This window comes from Salvelinus sp. IW2-2015, unplaced genomic scaffold, assembly GCF_002910315.2.
Source record: "Salvelinus sp. IW2-2015 unplaced genomic scaffold, ASM291031v2 Un_scaffold992, whole genome shotgun sequence".
In the NCBI taxonomy this organism is placed as follows: Eukaryota; Metazoa; Chordata; class Actinopteri; order Salmoniformes; family Salmonidae; genus Salvelinus; species Salvelinus sp. IW2-2015.
Genome location: NW_019942676.1, coordinates 504,403 through 518,038, shown reverse-complemented (window position 1 = coordinate 518,038; position 13,636 = coordinate 504,403). Strand labels below are relative to the sequence as shown.

At 45.0% G+C, this 13,636-nt stretch overlaps 1 pseudogene; it reads left to right on the top strand.

The window, feature by feature from the left end:
* LOC112069363 (meiosis inhibitor protein 1-like) overlaps positions 1–13,636 on the top strand; it is a 42,348-nt pseudogene that overhangs the window by 22,694 nt on the left and 6,018 nt on the right.

The following is a 13,636-nucleotide window of genomic DNA, read 5'->3' as shown; positions in this document are numbered from 1 at the left end:
TGTTAACACTACATAGTTCTTCCCCATACTGTTGTTATTCCTACATTTTCCATTGATTCATTGTTTTCATTGTTGTTCGACAAGCATCCCTGATAGAACACAAGGCTGATGTGGTAAAGCACTCAAATGTGTCCTTCCTTTCTACCCTCTGTTTCTCTGTCTCTCTTTCTCTCTCTTTCAGCCTTTTCTAGTCTATGTATAGTACACTGGTGTTAATGGCAGGGTTATGGGCATAAACGCAGTTCATAAATACTGCGTATCATTACTGTCATCACTTAATGACTGGGTCAGAGCTCACGGTAACTCTACATGAAGCGTCTTCAACTCCTCCTGTCTCTCCCGCTGTCTCTATAGCATCGTTTAGTCTATGCTGTGTATGTATAGTGAACAATGCGCTTAATGTGTCCCTCTTCCTATATAACCAATTTGGTGTTGAATAATACCACCCTGTATCAGTCAGGGCAGTAGTTCCATATCAGTGGCTGCTCTGTAGAGCGTAGCTGCTGCTCGGTCCACTGCGCTGTGGTGCGCTAAGCCGAGGATGTGAGTCTGCACTGGCTTCCAGGATTAGACTGGAACTCTCTGTGGACCTCCTCTCTATAGCCATCTGCCCTACTTCACTATTTTGGGACACTAATCACTAGTCACTGCCTCAGTAGGGGCGGCTGTGGAGTGGGAGGTAATGCATTATTAAATAATCCTTCACTCTCTCGTTCTCTCGTTCTATCTGGTTCTCTCTCTTTTCTCCATCCCTCTGTTTGGCTTAATATCTTCTCTCTCTTCTATTCATCCCTCCAGCTGGCTAAATGTCTTTCTGTCCTCCGCCTCTTCCAGAAGCAGGAGCCGTTGCTCAGTGTGTCAGTGAACTGCCTGGGGTCTCTGCTGCAGTTTCTGCAAAGGAGAAGTCCATCTACAGGTACCAGACTCAGACAAATCAAATCAACAGGTGTAGACTAACAGTGAAATGTTTCCTTACGGGTCCTTTTCCAACAATGCAGAGTTAAAGGTAACAATAGAAATAGTGACACACGGAATAAATACACAGTGAATAATGAATAACAATAACGAGTAAAAATAACAACACGGGTATCTTTTGGTTATCACTATAGCAACAGCCTCCAGGAACAACAAAAAACACAATATTTACATCTTCCAGTTAAATGAGGAAAAGGAATTAAGCCACAATATGTACATACAGTAACTGCCATGTGGTACAGTATTTAGAATTTTAGTACAGAAAAATATCATTGGTATTGTGGTTAGTTGTAGAGCTCAAACTGATTTAGTCAGCATTCTTAGGAAGGTTAGCCTGGTTTCTGTGTCCAGTATCTCTGAATGACTGCATAGCTACTGTACATCGTTACAATCTGTGTGAAAGTGCAAGATGCTATATAAAATTTAAAAAATGGAACGCTCCATTCCTTTTTTATTTTTATATAGCACCTTTTACTTTTTGTATTCTTTCGAGCATGGATTCAATTAATGATGTTATTTTTGCATCTCAGCCTCCTTGGATTATTCCTTTTTATGATTTGAGTGCGAGTACTTTTTGAACTCTACAGATGTTTTCTCTTCCACACATTCTTTCATTCTAGCATGACGGCAAACCCTCATACTGGTTTTCTATATATATACAGTGGGGGAAAAAAGTATTTAGTCAGCCACCAATTGTGCAAGTTCTCACACTTAAAAAGATGAGAGAGGCTTGTAATTTTCATCATAGGTACACTTCAACTATGACAGACAAAATGAGAAAAGAAAATCCAGAAAATCACATTGTAGGATTTTTAATGAATTTATTTGCAAATTATGGTGGAAAATAAGTATTTGGTCACCTACAAACAAGCAAGATTTCTGGCTCTCACAGACCTGTAACTTCTTCTTTAAGATGCTCCTATGTCCTCCACTCGTTACCTGTATTAATGGCACCTGTTTGAACTTGTTATCAGTATAAAAGACACCTGTCCACAACCTCAAACAGTCACACTCCAAACTCCACTADGGCCAAGACCAAAGAGCTGTCAAAGGACACCAGAAACAAAATTATAGACCTGCACCAGGCTGGGAAGATGGAATCTGCAATAGGTAAGCAGCTTGGTTTGAAGAAATCAACTGTGGGAGCAATTATTAGGAAATGGAAGACATACAAGACCACTGATAATCTCCCTCATTTTATCTGTCATAGTTGAAGTGTACCTATGATGATAAATTACAGGCCTCTCATCTTTTTAAGTGTGAGAACTTGCACAATTGGTGGCTGACCTAAATACTTTTTTGCCCCACTGTATATATACATATATACAGTTGTAGTCGGAGGTTTACATACACCTTAGCCAAATACATTTCAACTCAGTTTTTCACAATTCCTGACATTTAATCCCAGTAAAAATTCCCTGTTTTAGGTCAGTTAGGATCAACACTTTATTTTAAGAATGTGAAATGTCAGAATAACAGAAGAGAGAATGATTTATTTCAGCTTTTATTTCTTTCATCACATTCCCAGTGAGTCAGAAGTTTACATACACTCAATGAGTATTTGGTAGCATTGCCTTAATTGTTTAACTTGTGTCAAACGTTTCGGGTAGCCTTCCACAAATTTCCCACAATAAGTTGGGTGAATTTTGGCCCATTCCTCTTGACAGAGCTGGTGTAACTGCTTTTTCAGTTCTGCCCACAAATTTTCAATAAGATTGAGGTCAGGGCTTTGTGGTGGCCACTCCAATACCTTGACTTTGTTGTCCTTGAGCAATTTTGCCACAACTTATGAAGTATGCCTGGGGTCATTGTCCATTTGGAAGACCCATTTGCGACCAAGCTTTAACTTCCTGACTGATGTCTTGAGATGTTGCTTCAATATATCCAGATAATTTTCCYGACTCATGATGCCATCTATTTTGTGAAGTGCACCAGTCCCTCCTGCAGCAAAGCACCCCCACAACATGATGCTGCCACCCCTGTGCTTCACGATTGGGATAGTGTTCTTCGGCTTGCAAGCCTCCCCCTTTTTCCTCCAAACATAACGATGGTCATTATGGCCAAACAGTTCTATTTTTGTTTCATCAGACCAGAGGACATTTCTCCCAAAAGTACGATCTTTGTCCCCATGTGCAGTAGCAAAACGTAGTCTGGCTTTTTTATGGCGGTTTTGGAGCAGTGGCTTCTTCCTTGCTGAGCGGCCTTTCAGGTTATGTCGATTTATAGGACTCGTTTTACTGTGGATATAGATACTTTTGTACCCTTTTCCTCCAGTATCTTCACAAGGTCGTTTGCTGTTGTTCTGGGACTGATTTGCACTTTTCGCACCAAAGTACGTTCATCTTTAGGAGACAGAACGCGTCTCCTTCCTGAGCGGTATGACGGCTGCGTGGTCCCATGGTGTTTATACCTGCGTACTATTGTTTGTACAGATGAACGTGGTACCTTCAGGTGTTTGGAAATAGCTCCCAAGGATGAACCAGACTTGTGGAGGTCTACAAAGGTCTTGGCTGATTTCTTTTGATTTTCCCATGATGTCAAGCAAAAAGGCACTGAGTTTYAAGGTAGGCCTTGAAATACATCCCGAGGTACACCTCCAAATGATGTCAATTAGCCTATCAGAAACTTCTAAAGCCATGACATCATTTTCTGGATTTTCCCAAGCTGTTTAAAGGCAGTCTGCCCTGACCTTAGATCCTTTTTATGTCGCTATTTTGGTTTGGTCAGGGCGTGAGTTGGGGTGGGCATTCTATGTTTTGTGTTTCTTTGTTTGGTGGTGTGGTTCTCAATCAGAGGCAGCTGTCTATCGTTGTCTCTGATTGAGAACCATACTTAGGTAGCTCTTGCCCACATGGGTTTTGTGGGTAGTTTTCTGTTTTGTGTGTCTGCACCAGACAGAACTGTTTCGTTTGTTCCGCTTTGTTATTTTTTGTTCTAGTGTTCAGCTGTATTAAATATCATGAACACGTACGARGCTGCACCTTGGTCTACTCCTTCTTCCTCAGACGAACATCGTTACACAGTCAACTTAGTGTATGTAAACTTCTGACCCACCGGAATTGTGATACAGTTAATTACAAGTGAAATAATCTGTCTGGAAAAATTACTTGTGTCATGCACAAAGTAGATGTCCTGACCGACTTGCCAAAACTATAGTTTATTAACAACAAATTTGTGGAGTGGTTGAAAAAAGAGTTTTGCTGACTCCAACCGAAGTGCTTGTAAACTTCCGACTTCAACTGTATATACAGGGAGTACCAGTACCGAGTCGATGTGCAGGGGTACGAGGTAATTGAGGTAGCTTTGTACATATAGGTAACGGGTAAAGTGACGAGGCAACAGGATAGATAATAGACAGTAGCAGCAGTGTATGTGAAAGTGTGTGTGTGTGGCGTCAGAATGCTTGTATGCTTGCATGTTATGTGTGTGAGCATATGTAGTGTGTGTGTTGGGGTGTCAGTGTAAGTATGTGTGAGTGTTTGGGTAGACTCCAGTGTTTGTGAGATTTTGTTATTAAAAGGGTCAATGCAGGTATACCCGGGTATCCATTTGATTAGCTATTTAGCAGCCTTGTTTAGCCAGAGCTCAAACGATTCCTAATCAAGCCATCTTCTAATTAGACATAGCCTGGCTTCTGTGTGGGGTCCCAGTCATACTCTTGCAATGACTGCACTAAGTCTACCCCTGTAACATACGTTACCAATCTGTAAAAAGTGCCAAGCATCTATATAAAATTTAAACACAACTGGACACCTCAATTCCTTTATTATTTATACTATAACCTTCCTTTGTATTCCTCTCTCGACATAGGATTTCAATTTAATCGATGCATATTTTCGCACTCTCAGACCGCTTGGGAATTATTAAACCTTGTATGATTTGGAGTGCGACGTCACCTTCTACTCGCCCGAACACACAGATGTTTTCTCATCCACACATTCACTCTCACGTTCTCAGCATACGGCAAACCCTCATACTCGGAGTTCTCTTACTTATACTACTATCGACACGTGGTCAGGACACTAAATCAGTACTTTTGCAGTCAGCCAACCAATTCCGTCAATCGGATCTACTCCAAAACTTACATCAACAGATACAGAGAGAGGCTTTACATGTTTACCCATCCACATAGTCGTCACCAACTTTCTCTAAACACACTTATGACCTCAGGCAACAATAAAAATGAGTTATTCCTGAACCTGCAACATCACCCATCAGCTAATATCACAAATCCCAGTCATATACACCACGCAACACATCTGTGCTAGCACTTTAACACTGACTAGTTGCAAACATGATCACTGGAAACACCTCATACAAGCAGTATTGGTCCACCTCACAAACAACGCAAAATTTCTGGCTCTATCACAGACCTGTAACTTCTTCTTTAAGATGCTCCTATGTCCTCCCACTCGTTACCTGTATAATGCACCTGTTTGAACTCTTTTATCAGTATAAAGACAACTGTCCACACAACCTCAAACAGTCCACTCCAAACTCCACTAAGGCCAAGACCAAAACTGTTCAAAGACACAGAAACACAAAATCAAAACCGCAACCCAGGCTGGGAAGATGAATCTGCAAAGGTAAGCAGCTTGGTTTGAAGAAATCAATCTGGACGCACATATTCAGGAAATGGAAGACATACAAGACCACTGATAACTCCCTCATTATCTGTCATAGTTGAAGTGTACACTATGATGATAAAATTACAGGCCTTCTACCTCTTAAGTTGAGAACTTGCACCAATTGTGGCTGAACCTAAATACTCTTTTGCCCCACCTGATATATATACATATATCAACGATGTAAGCCGGATTTACATACACCTCTAGCCAAATACATTCAACTCCAGTTTTCACAATTCCTGACATTTAATCCCAGTAAAAAATTCCCTGTTTAGGTGCAGTTAGGATCAACACTTTATTTTAAGAATGTGAAATGTCAGAATAACAGAAGAGAGATGATTATTTCACTTTATTTCCTTTCATCACATTCCCAGTGAGTCAGAATTTACATACACTCAATGAGTATTTGTGTAGCATGCCTTAATGTTAACTTGTGTCAAACGTTCGGGTAGCCTTCCACAAATTTCCCACAATAGTTGGTGAATTTGGCCCATTCCTCTTGACAGAGCTGGTGTAACTGCTTTTCAGTTCTGCCCACAAATTTTCAGAATAAGATTGAGGTCAGGCTTTGTGGTGGCCACTCCAATACCTGACCTTGTTGTCCTTGAGCAATTTGCCACAACTTATGAAGTATGCCTGGGGTCATATGTCCATTTGGAAGACCCATTTCGGACCAAGCTTTAACTTCCTGACTGATGTCTTGAGATGTTGCTTCAATATTATCCGATAATTTTCCAGACCTCATCATCCATCTATTTGTGAAGTGCACCAGTCCCTCCTGCAGCAGAAGCACCCCCACAACATGATGCTGCCACCCCTGTGCTTCACGCATTGGGATAGTGTTCTTCGGCTCTGCAAGCCTCCCCGCCTTTTCTTCTCCAACAAACGATGCATTATGGCAAACAGTTACCTTATTTTGTTTCATCAGACCAGAAAGACATTTCTCCCAAAAGTACGATCTTTTCCCCATGTGCAGTAGCAAAACGGTAGTCTGGCTTTCTTATGGCGGTTTGGAGCAGTGGCTTCTTCCTTGCTGACACCCTTTCAGGTTATGTCGATTATTTAGGACTCGTTTTACTTGTGGATAAAGAGTACTTTTTACCCTTTTCCTCCAGTATCTTCACAAGGTCGTTTGCTGTTGTTCTGGGACTGATTGCACTTTTCGCAGCCAAGTACGTTCATCTTTAGGAGACAGAACGCGTCTCCTTCCTGAGCGCGTATGACGGCTGCGTGGTCCCATGGTGTCTATACCTGCGTACTATTGTTTGTACAGGTACTGAACGTGTGCCTACCTTCAGGTGTTAAATAGCTCCCAACGATGAACCAGACTTGTGAGGCTCTACACAAAGGTCTTGGCTGATTTCTTTTTGATTTCCCATGATGTCAAGCAAAAAGCACTGAGTTAAAAGTAGGCCTTGAAATACACCCGAGGTACACCTCCCAAATGATGTCAATTGCCTATCAGAAACTTCTAAAGCCATGACATCATTTCTGGATTTCCCAAAGCTGATTTAAAGCAGTCTGACCCTGACCTTAATCCTTTTATGTCGCGTATTTTTGTTTGGTCAGGCGATGAGTTGGTGGCGGAATTCTATGTTTTGTTTTGTTCTGTTGTCTGTTCTCAATCAGAGCAGCGGTCTATCGTTGTCTCTGATTGAACCATACTTAGGTCAGCTCTTGCCCAACATGGTTTTGTGGGTAGTTTTCTGTTTTCGTACTTGTTCTGCACCAGACAAACTTTTCTTGTTCCCGCTTGTTATTTTATTCTCATGTTTCAACTGTATTAAATCATGAACAAGTACGACGCTCGCACCTTGGTCTACCCCCTTCTCCTCAGACGAAATCCGATTACACGTCAACTTAGTGTATGTAAACTTCTGACCCACCCGAATTGTGATACAGTTAATTACAAGTGAACATAATCGTCTGGAAAAATTACTTGTGTCATGCACAAAAGTAGATGATCTGACCGACTTGCCACAAACATAGTTTAACAACAAATTTGTGATGGGTTGAATAAAAAGAGTTTGCTGACTCCAACACACGAAGTGCTGTAAACTCTCGACTTCAACTGTATATACAGGAGTACCAGTACCGAGTCGATGTGAACCGTACGAGGTAATTACTATACTTTACATATAGCGGTAACCGGGTAAAGTGACGCAGGCAACAGATAGATAATAGACAAGTCAGCAGCAGTGTATGTGAAAAGTGGTGTGTTGCTGCTTCAGAATCTTGATAGCTGATGTCTATTGTGTGGGCATTAGTGTGTGTGTTGCCGTCAGTGTAATATGTGTGAGTTTTGGTAGACTCCCAGTGTTTTGTGAGATTTTGTTATTAAAAGGGTCTCACGACGTATACCGGGTATCCATTGAATAGCTATTTAGCAGCTCTGTTTAGACAGTCTTGTGCTTGGGGTTAGAAGCTTTAGCAAGTAAAACAGAGGAACATCTATGCCTTTGGTGTCTAGTCTCTCTGACTCCGCCCTCTAGTATAGAGAGTCATGATGGCGGAGCTCCGGCCCCCAGTGATGTACTGGCCGTACTCACCACCCCTCCTGTAGCGTGCTATCGCCGTCGGGCGCCTCGCAAGTTGCCGTACCCAAGCGGATGCAGCCAGTCAAGATGTTTTCAAAGGGAACTGTTGAACTTTTTGAGGATTTCAGCCCATGCCAAATCTTTTCACCTCCTGATGGGAAGAGGCAATGTTGTGCCCTCTTCAAACTGTGTGGGTGTTGTACCATGTTAATTCATAGTGATGTGGACACTGAGAGGAGTTGAAAGCTCTTGACGACCGCTACACGACAGCCCCATTGATATGGATGGGGCCGCTGCTCGCCCCTGCATATCCTTTAGTCCACGATCAGCTCCTTTGTGTCGCTGACTTTGAGTGAAAGGTTGTTGCCCCTGCACCACACCTGCCAGTCTTTACCTCCTCCCTATAGCTTTCTCATAGTTTCCGGTGATCAGTCCTATCACGTGGGCGGATGTGTTGTTGCCTACCTCACCGCCTGGGCGGCCCTGTCAGAAGTCTGGGATCCAGTTACAGAGGGAGTGTTCAGTCCACGTCCTGAGCTTGGGATTATTGTATCATTGGACCGATGCTGTGATTGCTGAGCTTAGTCATTAAACATCATTCTTATATAGGCATTAATTTTTCCTGGTGTGGGGGCAGTGTAAGTGCCAATAGAGATGCATCATCTGTGGGTTCAGTGTCTGGATCGATGGTGATGTGATACAAGAACCCACAATTTCAAAGCATTTCAATGGCTTACTAATATGCCCCTTTATCCCTATACCCCGCGAGCGATACGTTATATTACTGAGCTACCTGCAACCACACCACCGCTTGCTCGCGATTCATTAGCCAGATAGAACCCTGCGCACCCGATATGCTTGAGCCTTGACAAAACAACCGATTGGGATCATATCAGACCGCCTCCTCCGTCCAAACCCACCTACTCTTCCCCCAGACTCCTCTAACACCACTGTCTAGTCGGAATAGATCCAACTGCTAATGCCATCCCACGCACGACTCCTACCTCCCCCTGAAATAACACACTCCTCGATCCAACCCTCCGTCCATAGACCCCCATCCCCCGCTGCGTCTCCCTCAACCCACCGATGCCTCGTACAAACCTTCTAAGGTCACTCCTATCACCCCATTATCGGCACCTCACAACGCAACTCTCTCAGGACCACATTATCCAAAGCTACTACTTCCCCAGCCAAACCAGCTTCGTGCTCCCGAAGAACCGTTAACACGCTGGCTCCCCACTCTGTCCACCCATCGGTCACCAGTGTTGTCGACTATAGCCCTCCCAAATGGCCTCAGCCCGTTAGAAGCATTTCCAGCCTTCTCTCTCTCAGTGCTCCGTTCTGAGCACCCTCTCCCTCGGCTAGGGTTTCATCCCACTTTGTCATCGCGGTGCAAGAGCCCCTCTGCCTGTCACCCGCGCCCCACTTCCCACTATCTCCCGACTATGTACGCCGCTCAATACAACGGTTGATATCACATGCCTATCCTCAACTCACTCCTTCACGGTCTCCACCCTTAACTCTTGCACCGACCAGCTATATCGCCACGCTACATTATAGATGACTCTCGCCTTCTCTTCCCTCACGCTGTCGGCTCCCGTCACAAGCCACTCTGAACTTCTACCTATACCACGATAAACACGTGCACACGATCTAGGACCTCCGCGTCTCAGTTATAGATCAATAGCCCATGCTACCATCCACTCTCTCTTCCGCTTCATACTCCGCCACAACCACTCGTGACGGCCCAGCCTAGAGTCCGTATGCCCTCGTACCGACCACCTGTACTGGCCTTCTTGGAATGCCCACTCACCCTTCTATGCACGCTAATCGCTCATGGTCACTTATTCCGACATACGTCCTTCGACATGGCAGACCTCTTACCTCGTAATGTCAAGCCCCACCCGCAGCCACGTCTGAAATTCCTGCACTCATCACAACACAAGTGGCGTGAACTTAACAACAACCAGACCATCGCTCAAGCTCGAACACCATCTGCCTAATATTATCCCGGTCCCCAACCATACATACCATTCACCTCCGCCCTATCTCTAGGACCCATTACCAACTTCACTCAATCCCACAAAGTCCTTGATCCTAGGCGATACTCCTAGTCATAGCACCAACACCCCCTCGTAGACATTTTAGCCCTCTACCCAACCTACCACCCTTCACATTTCAGTCGCTCATCTCACCTCAACATTGTTCCCTCACGTTCTCTAGTCACACTCTCGCTTCCGTACGACCTGATCTCACAACACACGCATGTACGCGCCTCCTACTCCGCTTTATCCTGTTTAAGTATTTAGCTTGTTAACCGTCATTGAGTGACTTCAGATGTTACTTGTCTATTTCCCACAATTGCAGGAGAAGTGTGTAGGCAGTAACAGGTGATCTAGCACCTATACCCACAGTAGTCGCCTGTCTGCTCTATCACCACTCGAATCTGAACTCTCCATACCATAACACACATATTCCCGCGCTTCCTCATCGCCGCAGATATTATCTTATCCGGACAGATTGTTCCTTTCAATCCCTCTCACAACTCTCAGATTCAAACGCTCGAACGGCCTACCTCTTAACATTCCTCGAACGACGAGTTCTGCCAATCACTTCCAGCCTGGAAATACCCACCTTTAAACCTACCAAACGCCCTGGTTTAGCACCTTCTTCCACACCATCGACTCAACTCTTGACCTCACCTTAAACCAACTCCCACTTCTAACAACAGACCCTCGCCATTCACATCTCGAACATAGTCACCAAAGCAATCAGTTAAAAGAAACACTACATCCTTTAGATCCCAATATAACAGCGCTCGTTCCAACCAACAACAATAAAATACTTAACACCCAGTACACACAATACAAAAACAATAAGAGGACTACAATACACAAACAGTCACCCACGTACCAGCCCATTCCTGAGGAGCGTAAAAGTAGTGAGGCACCGGCATGAATAAAATACTTGTAAGTTGGCGTGAACACACGATTCCACTATGCATATGGATAATAAAACAATCGAGTAGCCATGCCAGTGTACACAACACACTACATCGGGGATGCAATGAATCTAGTCCATGCCCATCTTCGATTCAATTTGTTCAGGCATTCTATGCCTTGCGAGAGAAGCCTATAAGGAGCCTTTTATCTAGACTAGGCGCCTCCGTTACACATCGTTAGCAAGAAGCAAGTCTATGACTTGCTTTTAGCGCCGCTTTCCTCTGACACCCGGCGCTATCTATAGTTCCTACGATCGCAGAGAAGCATGCCCCAGTAGTACCTTATCACTACCCTCTGTAGCCATTACATTCAGATGCACAGACAGATACCATCTACCCAGCTTGGTGATCCCAACCGTCCAGACTCTCATGCTCCGAATGACTGCAGCTGTAGAATTCTTGAGAGACACCAAGACTTGAAACTCGCGAACCCGGCTTCCCATACACCCCCGTCCGATGTTAATGGCCTGTTCGCCCGCCTTTTCCTTTCAGTCCCCATCAGCTCCTCTGTCTCTGCTCAACCAATTAGAAGACGTTGTTTACCTGCACCACACATAGACCAGTTCTGACCTCCTCCCCTACTAGGCTGTCTCGCTCTCGTTGTCTGTGAATCAGTCAGCCAAACTTAAGATGGTGTCTGGGAGTCGCTGTTTGCCACGCTAGGTGGATTGAACATAGTACAAGAGATACACCAAGTACACACCCGTAGGGCCCCCCTCTGAGATCAGGAGTGCAGACGTCGATTGTGCCTACCCTTACCAAACCTGGGCGCCCATCCAGAAGATCACAGCGCCATCCCAGTTGCAGAGGACCGTTTCAGTCCAGTCCTTAGCTGCCATGATGCAGACTTCATGCGCTACCCATGATGTTGAACCTGCCTGACCTTAGTCCAATGCAAAACAGATTCCTCACTTAGTTCCCTCTTTGATCCAGGGGAAGACAGATGTGAGTCGTATTGAACATGCCGTTCATCTGCTTGACACTTCTGGCCTCCAGCCGAATTGGAGTGGTCCTAGGTCATCCAGAGAGGGATGCTTTGACGTGAGCCATTGATCAGGCCTTTCAAACGCACTTCCATGCTACTCACGTGCCATCGCCTTACCAGCCCATCGTAAACTCATTTTACGCATGTTACCCTCACTCCCTTGGCACAGAGGACTATAGGTCTGCTCAACAAACAGAATTACATCTTACAGACTCCTGGTCAAAGATCGTCGTTAGAACAACCAGTACAGTGAAGCACCATTGCAGTTCGCGTCCACCACATTTCCAGCTGGATTACTACACCTCCTACGGAGAAACCGTCTGGCTCCCCCGGCCATTTGTGAACTTGGAACCGTTTTAAAGTCTTGCTCACACTTCGGCTACCAGAGCGTATTTTCACACCAGTTCCCCCAAACCAGCTTGCTACCTATTGCATTGCTTCATGTGACTTGCGCCTCGTAAGAGAGCCCATAAAATGAATTCACCCATCCGTCGACTGTTAGGTTTTCGCTCATGACAAGCTCCTCCTCGTTTCTTCCTTTGTAGTCCTCAATAATTTCAAATCACCTACTCCCAACATCCGACGCAGCTCACGAGCTAGTTACAGTAAGACTCAAAATCCTAACTACCAAACTCTATTGCAAATAGTTCCTACTTGTGGAATGTTCGTCCTAGAGGCCATAGCGCAGCCTCTCTTGTATAAACTACCATCCCATAGTGTCCCGCTCCTAAACCGCAGACTCTCAGTCTTCTAGCCCGTTCCGGCATCGGAGTGCCTGTAAATCTATGCGCTTTTGTTCGTAGTAAGTTACGTCACTCTGTGGGGACACTCTCGAATCTCTACCTAAACTGCAATTCACCACATTATAGACTTGATCCCATACACTCGTCTCATCAAGGTTATAACTCCTTAACTGCCATTTGATAATTCCACAAACGCTCTCTATCACCAATCAGTCCCACAACTGATAGCTATAGCCAAAGTACCCACCCGCATCATACTGACCCCCACTGTATTCAGTGTCATTCACACCTCCACCACATCCACCTGACCTGTCCCCTTTCCCCCCCCTTCTCGTCACCAGCCCAGACATCTCGTCCGTGCTGTCATCCCCCTGACGTCGCTTTGCCTCTACTCGTCTTCACTCAACGCTCAGGACGGAGAGCTGCGCCCTGCTCCACCACCAGCTACCACTCACACCTGGTAAGACTCACCGCCAGCCACACTCACCATACCTCCACACCTCTGGGGTAAAGTCACCACAGCCAACTTCACACTATCACACTGGTTAAGACCGCACCAACCCACACTCACCACTACCTCACACTAGTAAGACTCGCACCACAACCACAACGTCACACTATCCTTCACATACTTTAAACCTCACCCACGCCTTACACATCACCACTACCACCACTGGTAAAGACCCACCCAAGCCAAACTCCCACACTATAAAGACTGCTCCACCACACACTCACACTACCTCACCCATGGTCAAGCTGCACCCCAC